The sequence below is a fragment of the Bombina bombina genome, chromosome 3 (genome assembly GCF_027579735.1).
Source record: "Bombina bombina isolate aBomBom1 chromosome 3, aBomBom1.pri, whole genome shotgun sequence".
Classification (NCBI taxonomy): Eukaryota; Metazoa; Chordata; class Amphibia; order Anura; family Bombinatoridae; genus Bombina; species Bombina bombina.
In genome coordinates this window covers 854879586-854896351 of record NC_069501.1, presented here as the reverse complement: position 1 = coordinate 854896351, position 16766 = coordinate 854879586, and the positions used below count along the sequence as shown (strand labels likewise).

The 16766-nt window shown below is 42.1% G+C and overlaps 1 protein-coding gene across 3 annotated transcripts in view; it reads right to left on the bottom strand.

Annotated features, from left to right (window-relative positions):
* DOCK9 (dedicator of cytokinesis 9) overlaps positions 1–16766 on the bottom strand; it is a 736189-nt gene that overhangs the window by 201812 nt on the left and 517611 nt on the right. The gene's annotated exons all lie outside the window — the stretch shown is intronic.

The window sequence follows — 16766 nt, the reverse complement described above, 5'->3', positions numbered from 1 at the left end:
GTAAAAGAATAGACAGAGCTGAAATCTGTCCCTTTAGCGAACTAGCGGATAAACCCTTTTCTAAACCCTCTTGTAGAAAAGCTAATATCCTAGGAATCCTAACCTTACTCCATGAGTAACTCTTGGATTCGCACCAATATAAATATTTACGCCATATCTTATGGTAAATTTTTCTTGTCACAGGTTTCCGAGCCTGTATTAATGTATCAATAACCGAATCCGAAAACCCACGCTTTGATAGAATCAAGCGTTCAATTTCCAGGCAGTCAGCCTCAGAGAAATTAGGTTTGGATGGTTGAAAGGACCCTGAATTAGAAGGTCCTGCCTCAGAGGAAGAGACCATGGTGGACAGGACGACATGTCCACTAGGTCTGCATACCAGGTCCTGCGTGGCCACGCAGGTGCTATCAGAATTACCGATGCCCTCTCCTGTTTGATCCTGGCAATCAGCCGAGGTAGCAACGGAAATGGTGGAAACACATAAGCTATGTTGAAAACCCAAGGGGCTGCTAATGCATCTACCAGCACCGCTCCCGGGTCCCTGGACCTGGATCCGTAACAAGGAAGCTTCGCGTTCTGGCGAGATGCCATGAGATCCAGATCCGGTTTGCCCCAACGACGAATCAGTTGAGCAAATACCTCCGGGTGAAGTTCCCACTCTCCCGGATGAAAAGTCTGGCGACTTAGGAAATCCGCCTCCCAGTTCTCTACGCCTGGGATGTGAATCGCTGACAGGTGGCAAGAGTGAGACTCTGCCCAGCGAATTATCTTCGAGACTTCCAACATCGCTAGGGAACTCCTGGTTCCCCCTTGATGATTGATGTAAGCCACAGTCGTGATATTGTCCGACTGAAATCTGATGAACCTCAGCTTTGCTAACTGAGGCCAAGCCAGAAGAGCATTGAATATTGCTCTTAATTCTAGAATGTTTATTGGGAGGAGTTTCTCCTCCTGAGTCCACGATCCCTGAGCCTTCAGGGAATTCCAGACTGCTCCCCAGCCTAGAAGGCTGGCATCCGTTGTTACAATCGTCCAATCTGGCCTGTGAAAGGTCATTCCTTTGGACAGATGAACCAGTGACAACCACCAGAGAAGCGAATCTCTGGTCTCCTGGTCCAGATTTAGCAAAGGGGACAGATCTGAGTAATCCCCGTTCCATTGACTGAGCATGCATAGTTGCAGCGGTCTGAGATGCAGGCGCGCAAATGGCACTATGTCCATTGCCGCTACCATTAAGCCGATTACCTCCATGCACTGAGCTACCGATGGGCTTGGAATGGAATGAAGGACACGGCAAGCATTGAGAATCTTTGATAACCTGGACTCCGTCAGGTAAATCTTCATCTCTACAGAATCTATAAGAGTCCCTAGAAAAGGAACCCGTGTGAGTGGTAACAGAGAACTCTTTTCCACGTTCACTTTCCACCCATGCGACCTCAGAAATGCTAGAACTATCTCTGTATGAGACTTTGCATTCTGAAAACTTGACGCTTGTATCAGAATGTCGTCTAGGTACGGAGCCACCGCTATGCCTCGTGGTCTTAGTACCGACAGAAGTGAGCCCAGAACCGTCGTAAAAATTCTCGGGGCCGTGGCTAACCCGAAGGGAAGAGCCACAAACTGGTAATGCCTGTCTAGAAAGGCAAACCTCAGGTACCGATAATGATCTTTGTGAATCGGTATATGAAGGTAAGCATCCTTTAAGTCCACCATGGTCATATATTGACCCTCTTGGATCATGGGTAGGATGGTTCGAATGGTTTCCATCTTGAACGATGGTACCCTTAGGAATTTGTTTAAGATCTTTAAGTCCAAGATTGGTCTGAAGGTTCCCTCTTATTTGGGAACCACAAATAGATTTGAGTAAAATCCTTGTCCCTGTTCCGATCGCGGAACTGAGTGGATCACCCCCATGATTAAGAGGTCTTGTACACATTGTAGAAATGCCTCTCTCTTTACTAGGTTTGTCGATAACCTCGAAAGATGGAACCTCCCTTGTGGAGGAGAGGATTTGAAATTCAGAAGGTATCCCTGAGATATAATCTTTAACGTCCAGGGATCCTGCACATCTCTTGCCCAAGCCTGGGCAAAGAGAGAAAGTCTGCCCCCCACTAAATCCGCCTCTGGATAGGGGGCCCTGACTTCATGCTGTCTTAGGGGTGGGAGTAGGCTTTCTGGCCTGCTTGCCCTTGTTCCATGACTGGTTGCCTTTCCAACCTTGTCTGTAACGAGCAGTAGATCCTTCCTGTTTTGGAGCGGAGGAAGTCGATGCTGCTCCTGCCTTGAAGTTACGAAAGGCACGAAAATTAGACTGTTTGGCCTTTGGTTTGGCCCTGTCCTGAGGAAGGGCGTGGCCCTTATCTCCCGTAATGTCAGCAATAATTTCCTTCAAGCCGGGCCCGAATAAGGTCTGCCCTTTGAAAGGAATGTTAAGTAGTTTAGACTTGGAAGTTACATCCGCTGACCAGGATTTAAGCCAGAGCGCTCTGCGCGCCTGTATGGCGAATCCGGAATTTTTAGCCGTAAGTTTGGTTAGATGTACTACGGCATCTGAAACCAGAATGCCGCTGCAGCCGTGACAGGCGCAATGCATGCAAGAGGCTGCAATATAAAACCCTGTTGAACAAACATTTTCTTAAGATAACCCTCTAATTTTTTATCCATTGGATCTGAGAAAGCACAGCTATCCTCCACCGGGATAGTGGTATGCTTGGCTAACGTAGAAACTGCTCCCTCCACCTTAGGGACCCTCTGCCATAAGTCTCGTGTGGTGGCGTCTATAGGGAACATTTTTCTAAATATCGGGGGAGGGGAAAAAAGCACACCGGGTCTATCCCACTCCTTACTGATAATTTCTGTAAGTCTTTTTGGTATAGGAAAAACGTCAGTACACACCGGTACCGCATAGTATCTATCCAACCTACACAATTTCTCTGGAATTGCCACCGTGTCGCAATCATTCAGAGCCGCTAATACCTCCCCTAGTAACACACGGAGGTTCTCAAGCTTAAATTTAAAATTTGAAATTTCTGAATCCGGTCTCCCCGAATCAGAACCGTCACCGACAGAATGAAGCTCACCGTCCTCATGTTCTGCAAGTTGTGACGCAGTATCAGACATGGCTCTCGTGTCATCAGCGCGCTCTGTCCTTAACCCAGAGCTATCACGTTTGCCCCTTAATTTGGGCATATTATATAATACTTCTTTCATAACATTAGCCATATCATGTAAAGTGATTTGCAAGGGCCTAGATGTACTAGGTGTCTCAATCCTACGCATCTCCCGAGCGGGAGACGCAGGTACTGACACGTGAGGAGAGTTAGGCGGCATAACTTCCCCCTCGCTGTCTGGTGATAGCTTCTTTATCGGTACAGATTGACTTTTATTCAAAGCAATATCAATACAATTGGTACACATCGTTCTATTGGGCTCCACATTGGCTTTTGAACATGATGAACAAACAGCTTCCTCTGAATCAGACATGTTTAAAACAGACTTAGCAATGAAACTAACAAGCTTGGAAATCACTATCAATAAGTTTTACAAGCAATATAAAAAAAGCTGCAGCGCTTCAAAAATACAGATATAATTAAACAATTCTTAACAAGAAGTGTACTATTAGCAGAGGATTGCACCCATTAGCAAAAGGATGATTAACCCCTCGATACCCAAAACGGATAAAACAGATATCAATTAAGATTTAACGCTTTTAATCACAGTCAACACACTGTCACAGATCTGCTGTGACTGATTACCTCCCTCACAAATGAAATTTGCAGACCCCTGAGCTCTCTAGAGACGTCCTGGATCAAGGAGGAAGAAGCAGAAAGACTGTGCAATAATTTTAACTGCGCAACAAGGCGCTAAAACAAGGGCCCTCCCACTCCAATCACAACAGTGGGAGCCCTGATATAACTGTTTCCATGCAGAAAAATATGTTAGCCATGTGGAAAAAAACATGCCCAAAGCGATTTATCACCAAAGTACCTCACAAAAAACGAATAACATTCCAGTAAATGTTTTATTAAAAAACAACATTTTTCAATGTCATGCAAAGCTATCACTAAGCCTGCTACCAGTCGCTACCACTGCAGAGAAGGCTTAGGTATTATTTCAGTGTTAACAGTATTTTCTCAGTCAAATTCTAGTCCCTAGAATAAAACTCGACTGCGCATACATTTATCAGCCTGATACCAGTTGCTACTACTGCATTTAAGGCTGTACTTACATCATACGGTAACAGCAGTATTTTCTTAGTCAATTCCATTCCCAGAAAATAAAGTACTGCACATACCTCATTTGCGGAGGACCCCGCATGCTATTCCCAGTTTCTGAAGTTACCCCACTCCTCAGAATGTCGAGAACAGCCAGTGGATCTTAGTTACGCCTGCTAAGATCATAGATAAAAAACGCAGGCAGTTTCTTCTTCCAAATACTGCCTGAGATAGAAAAACAGCACACTCCGGTGCCATTTAAAATAACAAACTTTTGATTGAAGAATAGTTAAGTAAAAACTCCAGCTCCTCTCGCGACCTCCTTCTTTGTTGAGGGTTGCAAGAGAATGACTGGGTATGACATGTGAGGGGAGGAGCTATATAGCAGCTCTGCTTGGGTGATCCTCTTGCAACTTCCTGTTGGGAAGGAGAATATATCCCATAAGTAATGGATGACCCGTGGACTGAACACACTTAACAAGAGAAATAACATTTTCCCCGCTTGGCTGTGAAGACACGAGGGAGCAGAGGAGAGACATTAAAAAAATAGGATATATGTTTCCTAACCCTATATGTTTATAGCAGAGCTTTGCACAGAACATGTGCAGTTCTAGAAAAGATGTAGGTGTGTGGAAGTATTGAGAGAGGAGTACAGAAGGTCATATGCTGGTAGTGTGATTGAAGCCTTTGTATATTCGGGACAATATTTCAAATTAAAAAGAAAAAAGTAGAAAGCCTGCCAACAGATGAGAATCATTGTGTAAGGAATGCATGTTTTCCAGGGACGTTCATGATATATCGTAGTGTGGTCAGACATTAACTTTAGATACCAAAAATAATGGAGCTGCAATAGCAAATGTAGGATATAAATAAGTGAATAATAATTAGGTGGCAAAGCAACCAAGTTGCTGAACAACCTATATTGTTAATGTCAGGACTTTTTTTTATTTTTTATTAATTATTCAGCCACTTTTTATATTGCCCATAAAACATTAACTGCTTGTGCTAAACTCTTGAACTCAGGTATGCTTGTACAGACTAATGTTGCGCTACTTCTTATGCAACATTGGAGTCATTTGTCATATGGTCTAGGAGCCATATTGCTTTTTGCAACAATTTTTGACAAACAATTGAAAATCTTCTTCTCCAGAACCGCTTATGTTACAGATATGAAATTTGCTGTGTTAACTGCTGCTGTGACATAGATTTACCACTGTTCAAGAGAAGTGCATCGGTCACATGGTGTTGCTGCCATCTTGGATTGTGAGAAAATCTTTAAAGATGTTCTCTCACACCACTGAGTGCAATGAACCAAAATGTTGCATATCTGTTCCCAGGTCTTCTAACCATGGCTGTTTAAATCATGATTTCTCAAAAATCTACATTGATTCCGCAAGCTGTTAACCTTTTTATTGTTATTTGTTTACATAAACGTGCAGTTTTTGCACAATTTTTACAATATTCAACAATGTTACAGCATAGTACACATAGACATGACCCCAAAGACAATATACCGGTCAACGTTTGTGGCACGGCCACCATCTTGAAATAAACATTTTCATGAAACTTCAGAAAGTTATAAAGGTCTATATTGAGCTTTAGTATGTGCAATATGAAAGCCATATAATACAGGGTTTGGTGGGCATTTTATTTAGTATGCACTGTTTTATAAAAATTCATAAATCTTCTCCTCTGAAAAAGACATGAAATTTTGTTTATAGCGTTATCTTACGACCTAAATTAAGGTTTGTTCAAAAGAAGTTAAACGGTCTTAGGTTTTGAGGCTATTTTGAATTGTTCAAAAATAGTTAACAATATTTTTCAATTAGTTTAAAACAAAAACAAAATTTATGCTTACCTGATAAATTAGTTAGTTTCGGGATGATGAGAGTTCATAAGTGATCCATAACAAGTGGGATATGGTCAAAACCCCTCACAAGATCCATAACATGTTCAAAGTAATACTTAAAGGGACAGTCAAGTAAAAAAAAAACTCATGTTTCAAATAGGGCATCTAATTTTAAACAACTTTCCAATTTACTTTTATCACCAATTTTGCTTTGTTCTCTATTCTTAGTTGAAAGCTAAACCTAGGAGGTTCATATACTAATTTCTTAGACCTTGAAGGCTGCCTCTAATCTAAATGCATTTTGATAGTTTTTCACCACTAGAGGGCATTAGTTCACGTGTTTCATATAGATAACATTAAGCTCATGCACGTGAATTTACCATGGAGACAGCTCTGATTAGCTAAAATGCAAGTCTGTCAAAAGAACTGAAATAAGAGGGCAGTCTGCTGAGGCTTAGATACAAGGTAATTACAGAGGTAAAACATGTATAATTATAACTGTGTTGGTTATGCAAAACTGGGGAATTGGTAATTAAGGGATTATCTATCTTTTAAAACAACAAAAATTAACAATGGGAGCCCTTTATACATTACTATGAAGCCTTGAGGAGGAGGGGGGGGGGGCGGGAATAGACTAGGCCAAGCAAAACATACATGGAACAGCATCACTAAACTCCTCAGGGGGGTTGAGACAACTATAAATCTGTATATCCTATTATACTTGAATGCAGAGTTCTTTCTATGTACCGAGTGACCTGTGAATGTTGGAACTTGTGACCACTGTTTAATGTATATGTAAAAATTCATGAATAAAATTATTTTCAACATAAAACAACAAAAATTCGGGTGTTGACTGTCCCTTCAAGCTGAGAGTCCATGTTAAGGATGGGTGGGACAAGAAAATAGGCAGTTCCTATTTGCCAGACACTGTGGCCTGAAGGACTTTTCTGCCAAAAGCAGCTTTGGAGGAAGCAAAAAAACATAAAAAAAACAGAATTTATGTTTACCTGATAAATTTCTTTCTCCTACGGTGTATCCGGTCCACGACTTCATCCTTACTTGTGGGATATTCTCAATCCCTACAGGAAGTGGCAAAGAGAGCACACAGCAAAGCTGTCCATATAGCTCCCCTCAGGCTCCGCCCCCCCAGTCATTCGACCGACGGTTAGGAGAAAAAGGAGAACCATAGGGTGCAGTGGCGACTGTAGTTTACAAAAAAAAAATTTAAACCTGACCAAATGCCAGGGTGGGCCGTGGACCGGATACACCGTAGGAGAAAGAAATTTATCAGGTAAACATAAATTCTGTTTTCTCCTACATTGGTGTATCCGGTCCACGGCTTCATCCTTACTTGTGGGAACCAATACCAAAGCTTTAGGACACGGATGAAGGGAGGGAACAAGTCAGGTAACCTAAACGGAAGGCACCACTGCTTGTAAAACCTTTCTCCCAAAAAAAGCCTCCGAAGAAGCATAAGTATCGAATTTGTAAAATTTGGCAAATGTATGCAGTGAAGACCAAGTCGTTGCCTTACAGATCTGTTCAACAGAAGCCTCATTCTTGAAAGCCCATGTGGAAGCCACAGCTCTAGTAGAGTGAGCTGTAATACGTTCAGGAGGCTGCCTTCCAGCAGTCTCATAAGCCAACCGGATGATGCTTTTCAGCCAGAAAGACAGAGAGGTCGCAGTCGCCTTTTGACCTCTCCTCTTGCCAGAATAGACGACAAACAAGGACGATGTTTGTCTGAAGTCTTTAGTTGCTTTTAGATAAAACTTCAAAGCACGAACCACATCAAGATTGTGTAACAGACGTTCCTTGTTAGAAACTGGGTTAGGACACAGAGAAGGAACAACTATTTCCTGGTTAATATTCTTATTGGAAACCACTTTTGGAAGAAAACCAGGCTTGGTACGTAAAACGACCTTATCTGTATGAAACACCAGATAGGGTGAATTACACTTAAAGGCAGACAATTCAGAAACTCTTCTAGCAGAAGAAATAGCAACCAAAAACAAAACTTTCCAAGATAGTAACTTAATATCTATGGAATGCAGAGGTTCAAACGGAACCCCTTGAAGAACTGAAAGTACTAAATTTAGACTCCATGGAGGAGCCACAGGTCTGTAGACAGGCTTGATTCTGACTAAAGCCTGTATGAACGCCTGAACATCTGGCACGGCTGCCAGACGCTTGTGCAACAAAACAGACAGAGCAGATATCTGTCCTTTTAGAGAACTAGCTGACAGACCTTTCTCCAATCCTTCTTGGAGAAAAGATAGTATCCTTGGAATCCTAATCTTACTTCATGAGTAACCCTTGGATTCCCACCAACAAAGATATTTCCGCCATATCTTATGTTAAATTTTCCTGGTGACAGGCTTTCTAGCCTGAATCAGAGTATTTATAACTGATTCCGAAAACCCACGCTTAGCTAGAATCAAGCGTTCAATCTCCAAGCAGTCAGTTGCAGAGAAACTAGGTTTGGATGTTTGAATGGACCTTGGATTAGAAGGTCCTGCCTCAAAGGTAGCTTCCATGGTGGAACCGATGACATATTCACCAGGTCTGCATACCAAGTCCTGCGTGGCAACGCAGGAGCTATTAGAATTACCGAAGCCTTCTCCTGTTTGATCCTGGCTACTAGCCGGGGGAGAAGAGGAAACGGTGGAAAGACATAAGCTAGATTGAATGACCAAGGCGCCACTAAGGCATCTACCAATGTCGCCTTGGGATCCCTGGACCTGGACCCGTAACGTGGAACTTTGGAGTTCTGACGTGACGCCATCAGATCCAGATCTGAAAGGCCCCATAGTCGAGTTAACTGGGCAAAAACCTCCGGGTGAAGTTCCCACTCCCCCGGATGGAAAGTCTGACGACTCAGATAATCGGCTTCCCAGTTGTCCACTCCTGGGATGTGAATTGCTGATAGATGGCAGGAGTGATCCTCTGCCCATTTGATGATCTTGGATACCTCCCTCATCGCCAGGGAACTCTTTGTTCCTCCCTGATGATTGATGTACGCTACAGTCGTCATGTTGTCCGACTGAAATCTGATGAATTTGGCCTCTGCTAGTTGAGGCCATGCCTGGAGCGCATTGAATATCGCTCTCAATTCCAAAATGTTTATCGGGAGAAGAGATTCTTTCCGAGACCAAAGACCCTGAGCTTTCAGGGACTCCCAGACCGCACCCCAGCCTAAGAGGCTGGCGTCGGTCATGACAATGATCCACTCTGGTCTGCGGAAACTCATTCCCTGAGACAGGTGATCCTGAGACAACCACCAGAGGAGTGAGTCTCTGGTTTTCTGGTCCATTTGTATTTGGGGGGACAAATCTGCATAATCCCCATTCCACTGTTTGAGCATGCACAGTTGCAGTGGTCTTAAATGAATTCGAGCAAAGGGAACCACGTCCATTGCCGCAACCATTAGTCCTATTACCTCCATGCACTGAGCTATGGAGGGTTGAGGAATGGATTTAAGAACTCGACAAGTGTTTAAAAGTTTTAACTTCCTGACCTCCATCAGAAAGATCTTCATTTCTATCGAGTCTATTATTGTTCCCAGGAAGGGAACCCTTGTGAACGGGGACAGGGAACTCTTTTCTATGTTCACCTTCCACCCGTGAGACCTTAGAAAGGCTAGAACAATGTCCGTATGAGCCTTTGCTTTGTGAAAGGACGACGCTTGTATTAAGATGTCATCTAGGTAAGGTGCTACTGCAATGCCCCTTGGCCTTAGCACCGCTAGAATTGACCCTAGCACCTTTGTGAAAATTCTGGGGGCAGTGGACAATCCGAAGGGAAGAGCCACAAACTGGTAATGCTTGTCCAGAAAGGCGAACCTTAGGAACTGATGGTGATCTTTGTGGATAGGAATATGCAGGTACGCATCCTTTAAGTCCACGGTAGTCATATATTGACCCTCCTGGATCATTGGTAAAATTGTCCAAATGGTTTCCATTTTGAATGATGGAACTGTGAGGAATTTGTTGATTTTTAAATCCAGAATTGGCCTGAAAGTTCCTTCCTTTTTGGGAACTACAAACAGGTTTGAGTAAAAACCCAGTCCTTGTTCTGCTGTTGGAACTGGGTGTATCACTCCCATCTTTAAAAGGTCTTCTACGCAATGTAAGAATGCCCGTCTCTTTATCTGGTCTAAAGACAAGCGAGACATGTGGAACCTTCCCTTTGGAATAAGGTCCTTGAATTCTAGAAGATACCCCTGAGAGACAATTTCTAGAGCCCAGGGGTCCGGAACATCTCTTGCCCAAGCCTGAGCAAAGAGAGAAAGTCTGCCCCCTACTAGATCCGGTCCCGGATCGGGGGCTACCCCTTCACGCTGTCTTGGCAGCAGCAGCAGGCTTCTTGGCCTGTTTACCCTTGTTCCAGCCTTGCAATGGTTTCCATGCTGGTTTGGGCTGGGATGCGGTAGAAGCCGGTCCGTTCCTGAAATTGCGAAAGGAACGAAAATTAGACTTATTTTTAGCTTTGAAAGGTCTATCCTGTGGAAGGGCATGGCCCTTTCCCCCGGTGATATCTGAAATAATTTCTTTCAACTCTGGCCCGAATAGGGTCTTACCCTTGAAAGGAATATTAAGCAATTTTGTTTTGGACGACACGTCCGCCGACCATGATTTTAGCCAAAGCGCTCTGCGTGCCACGATTGCAAAACCAGAATTTTTCGCCGCTAATTTAGCTAACTGTAATGAAAGAATTAGCCAACTTCAGGGCGTGAATTCTGTCCATAACTTCATCATAAGAAGTCTCCTTCTGGAGCGAGTTTTCTAGTTCCTCAAACCAAAAAGCCGCTGCAGTGGTTACAGGAATAATACAAGAAATTGGTTGAAGAAGAAAACCTTGTTGAACAAAAATTTTCTTAAGTAAACCTTCTAATTTTTTATCCATAGGATCTTTGAAAGCGCAACTGTCTTCTATTGGTATAGTCGTGCGCTTAGCTAGCGTTGAAACTGCCCTCTCTACCTTGGGGACCGTCTGCCACGCGTCCCTTCTGGGGTCAACAATTGGGAACATTTTCTTAAATATAGGAGGGGGAACAAAAAGGTACACCTGGCTTCTCCCACTCCTTATTCACTATATCCGCCACCCTCTTGGGTATCGGAAACACATCAGTGTGTACTGGGACCGCTAAGAATTTATCCATTTTATACAAATTTTCTGGGACCACCAAGGGGTCACAATCATCAAGCGTAGCTAGGACCTCCTTAAGTAGGGCGCGGAGGTGTTCTAGCTTAAATTTAAATGCTATGGTATCAGGCTCTGCCTGCTGAGAAATTTTTCCTGTGTCAGAAATTTCTCCCTCAGACAGGCCCTCCCTCACCGCCAAGTCAGATTGATGTGAGGGCACTACAGATAAATTATCCTCTGCGTCTGCTTGCTCATTTTCTGTATTTAAAAATGAGCAATCACGCTTCCTTGGAAAAGCTGGCAGTTTGGATAAAAATGCTGCGAGAGAATTATCCATTACTGCTGCTAACTGCTGCATAGTAATAGCAATTGGAGCGCTAGATGTACTGGGCATCGCTTGCGCGGGCATAGCTGGTGTTGACACAGAAGGAGGGGATAGCGAGCTATCTTCACTACCTTCAGATAAAGAATCATCTTGGGCTACATCTTTAAGCGTGATTGTACAGTCCTTAAGCTGTTTGGACGCTATGGCACACTTCACACATAAATTTAATGGGGGAACCACCTTGGCCTTTAAACATACAGAACATTGGCTATCTGAAGGGTCAGACATGTTTGACAGACTTAGACAGAACTTCAATGCAATAAAAATTAATTTTGACAAAAACGTTACTGTCTCTTTAAATAATAAAAGTGCACACTTTATTACTGAAACATCAGAAAACCATCAAATAAACATCCGATTTTAATGAAATTTTCACCACAGTGTCTTAATGCTTTGAGAAGATTGCACACAAATTTTCAAACCAATTAACCCCTTAATGCCCAAACCGGAGCTAATAACAGCAGTTAACCGGTTAAAAACACTACAGTCTCTACTGCGGCCTTTACCTTCCTTAGGGATTATTTAAGAAATAAATAAGCCTCTCTGAAGTCCTTTCTGAAGCCTCTGGACTCCCCACGTGAAGCTGCATGAACTGCCTAGTGAAAACAACTGCGCAATTGAGGCGCGAAAATGAGGCCTCCTCCCTCTACATTCCAGAGTGGAGGGGCCTTTCTGACTAGATTAGGTGTCTAAGTAACTGCCAGGCGTAATATTAAACCCCATAAGTGTTTCAAAGTCTGAAAAAACACCTTATTTATACTTCAAACATGCTAAAAAGCAATCGATTTAGCCCACAATAGTGTCAACCAGCATAGAGCCCTTAATATAAGCCATAATTTTATACAGAGTCTAAGAAAAATGGCTTACCTATCCCAGAGGGGATTTCTGACAGTCTTCTAGCATTACTTGGTCTTGTTAGAAAAATGACTGATCATACCTGAAGCAAATAAGCCTGCAAACTGTTCCCCCCAACTGAAGTTCTCTGGTTTCAACAGTCCTACGTGGGAACAGCAATGGATTTTAGTTACTGGTGCTAAAATCCTACTCCTCTCAGCAGAAATCTTCATCACTTTCTGCTGCAGAGTAAATAGTACAAGCCGGCACTATTTTAAAATAACAAACTCTTGATAGAAGATATAAAAAACTGCAACTAACAGCACATACTCTTTACCACCCCCGTGGAGATGCTACTAGTTAGAGCGGCAAAGAGAATGACTGGGGGGGCGGGGCCTGAGGGGAGCAATATGGACAGCTTTGCTGTGTGCTCTCTTTGCCACTTCCTGTAGGGATTGAGAATATCCCACAAGTAAGGATGAAGCCGTGGACCGGATACACCAATGTAGGAAAAAAGTAGGATTTGTAAAATGTGGAAATAAAAGACAAGGTTGCAGCCTTGCAGATCTGTTCCAGATGGTACCTTTTTTAAGGCCCAAGAAGTAGAAACAGATCTAGTAGAATGGGCAGTTATCCTCTTAGGAGGCGGCTTTCCTGCTACCAGGTAAGCCTTATGAATGGACTGTTTAAACCAAGAAACTAAAGCAACAGCCGTAGCCTTTTGATCCATTCAAGGACCAGAAAAATGGACAAACTAGAAGTTTACCTTGGGAAGTAAATCATATTTTGTACAGAGAACTGCTTTGTCATGATCGAAAACTAAAAATCGAGCTACCCGTGGCAAGGAGAGTAGTTTCGGAGTATGAGAGATAGCCAAAAAGAGAAAATGAGCCTGGACCAATATATTGCCCATGTACTGAGATTCCCTGGGCTCTGAGTGCTGCCAAGAGTGCTAACAACACCTTTGTGAAAATGCAGGAAGCTATGGCCAGACCAAAGGGAAGCACCAAAAGCTGGAAGTGGCTGTCAAGGAGGGCAAATCTCAAAAACTGATGATGATCTTTGTGAAAAGGAATATGCAGATATGCATAATTTAGGTCTATTGTAGACATAAATTAATCCTGTTGAATTAAGGGAAGGATTGATTGAATAGTTTCCATCTTGAAGGTGGGAATTCAAACAAATTTGTTTAAGACCTTTAGGTCCAGAATAGATCTGAAAGAACCCTCTTTCTTGGGGATGATGAAAAGGTTGGAGTAGAACCCTTGTCTCTGTTAAGATATGGGAACAGGAACAATTACTCCTGTGTCCTTTAGATCCGTAACACATTGAAAAAAAGGCATTCACCATTTCTGGAATCTTTGCAAAATGAGACAGATGAAAGTGATCCCAGGGAGGTCTGGAACACAATCCTATTCGATAGCCTTTGTAGATGGTGTTTAAGACCCAATGATCTTGAACTTAAAGAGAGACACTTAACCCAATTTTTTTTTCTTTCATGATTCAGATAGAGCATGCAATTTGAAGCAAATTTCTAATTTACTCCTATTATCAACTTTTCTTCGTTCTCTTGCTATCTTTATTTAAAAAGCAGGAATGTGATGCATAGGAGCCAGCCTATTTTTTATTGAGAACCTGGGTTATGCTTGTTTATTGGTGGGTAAATGTAAGCCTCCAATAAGCAAGCACTATCCATGGTGCTGAACCTAAAATAGACTGGCTGCTAAGATTTACATTCCTGCTTTTAAAATAAAGATAGCAAGAGAACGAAGAAAGATTGATAATAGGAGTAAATTAGAAAGTTGCTTAATATGTCATGATGTATCTGAATCATGAAAGAAAAAAACTGGGTTCAGTGTCCCTTTAATGGAACCGGGTCTCCTGAAAAAGGCTTAATCTGCCCAATAACAGATAAGGACCTTGTTCTTAGACCATGATGATCCAGATTTCAAAGAGGGCTTGGAATACTCAGGCTTCTGAGAGGGAAAAAATGTCTGATCTCTTGGGGAGCGAAAGGAAAAAAAACGGTTTCCTCATCTGTTCTTTCCCTTAGATTTTTTTATCCTGAGTGAGAAAAGCTCCTTTCCCTCCAATTAAGAACCAAAGAGAATCTTTCCTTCAAAAGATAGTCATTAGTCTGTTTTTTGAGACCATGTCAGCTGACCAAGATTGGAGCCATAAGGCACACCTTAAAGGGATACTGAACCCAAATGTTTTCTTTCATGATCAACTTTCTAATTTACTCCTATTATCATTTTTTCTTCATTCTCTTATCTTTATTTGAAAAAGCATGAATGTAAGAATAGGAGCCGGCTCATTTTTGGTTCAGCACCCTGGATAGCTCTTGCTGATTGGTGACTACATTTAGGAAAACAATCAGCAAGCGCTACCTAGGTGCTGAACCAAAGAAGGGGAAGCTCTTAAGCTTACATTCCTGTTTTTTCAAATAAAGATACCAAGTGAACAAAGAAAAATAGATAATAGGAGTAAATTAGAAAGTTTCTTAAAATTGCATGCTCTATCTGAAAGAAAATTTGGGTTCAGTATCCCTTTAACAGAATAGTAATGGACATATTATTGATGCCAATCGTGATAATGTCAAAAACAGCATCACAAAAAAAATCAATAGCCATCTATAAGGACATGATGCAATTGTGAACATCCTCATAGGATTGATCTAAGACAATCTGAGATAGAGAATCACAAATCACACCAGAGTGACACAGCGGCAGCCACACAGGTGATGGCAACTACAGGCCTGTCTGGTAGAAGAGCTTTCTTAGGAGGGACTCAGATTTTCGGTCCATTGGATCTCTAAAAATGCCAGGTTTCTTCCATTCCTTAGCAATGTAGTCAGATACTAAATCCGGAACCTCAAAAACTTTAGCAGGTTTTGGCGTAGCTTTGAAAACTTCATTATTTTCTTTTAAAAAAAGGTTTAAGTTCTGCAGAATTGGTTTCTGTGATACCAAAAGTATTAAGCACCTCCTGCAAGAGAGTGCAAATGTGTGCTACCTTGAACCTAAAAGTAGAATCCGATTCAGGTTCAGCTACAAGTTCTATGTCCTTAGAGGAATTTTCCCCTTCAGAAATTTCTGAACATGAATCAACAGTCAGAACCATGTAAAATAGCAGGAATCTGTACTTGAGCAAAAGAGCCCTGTAAATTTAGAAATTTAGCAGAGGAGAAATCCCCAGATTTGCACTTATGCTTACTTAACTTAGGGATAACCGCCAAAAACTCAGACATAGTTTTGTGGAGATTAAATTTAAATTCAGGAGAAAAATCTGTGGACTCCCCCTATGTAACATATACAAGTATAAGGCAGAAATTTCTATTAGGTGCAGAAAATGCCACCGACTGATTAACATGTGAAAGTTGAGGGGCACAATTAGTACATAACTGGTTAATTTGACACACAAGAATAGTTTTGAAAATAAAATAAATAAATTGAGGTTGGATATGATCCGTAGATCTCCCTTCTAATTGGTTTGATACGTTTGGGGGGGGGGGGGGGGAGTAAGTCCGGTTTACCAAAGTTAATATAGGTATTTGGATAAACTACAAACTAGCCTTACTTCAATTTCACCTCAGCTCTTGTGACAGTACTCACCACCCTAACCTCTAAATTGTGGCCAAAATGAAAATGAGAATGAGAGAGAGAGAAGTCCAGGTTCATGCAAAACCATGCAGCAGGAGTGCTGCTGAGTGAGAGCCAGCCTGAAGGAGACTGTGAAAAAAAGTGCGAAGAAGAGGGGGTGGAGCTTATAGCAGTTGTATAAGCCCTCGCTCAGTAATCTTAAAAATTATGGATATAAGTGAAAAAACACAGATATAACAAAGCATGCTGCTCTCACAGCCCGCTGCACAATAAAAGCTAAGTTTTAAGTAGCTTCAGTGATCCAGGGCTCCTCATCATACTGTTTTTTTTTTTGGGTTTTTTTTGACCAATTGAGTGCAATCATAGATCCAGAGATTTTCGTGTGTGCTAGTGTATTACCTGTCAACCATGGAATAAACAAGCAGCAGAACTCGAAATCAGTCGGAGGTACGGAGGTCTAAAAGAGGATGTATACGCATTGTTGTGAGGTCACTGAAACACTAGAACCATTTGAATTTAGTTGTGATGGTGTGCAGTAAAGCCGTTGCATTCTAGGACCCCCCTTTTCCGAATGGACTTGGCAGACAAAAGTAAGTTTGGCGTATTGTAATATAAAAATTAGAAGGCGCTCCAATGGTACAGTGTATCATGTAAATAATCCAGTAATACTTGTTTTTTTAGATTGTTCACATAGATTGTGAAAATTGTTGTTAGCCCATTAGAACTTATCTAAAAGA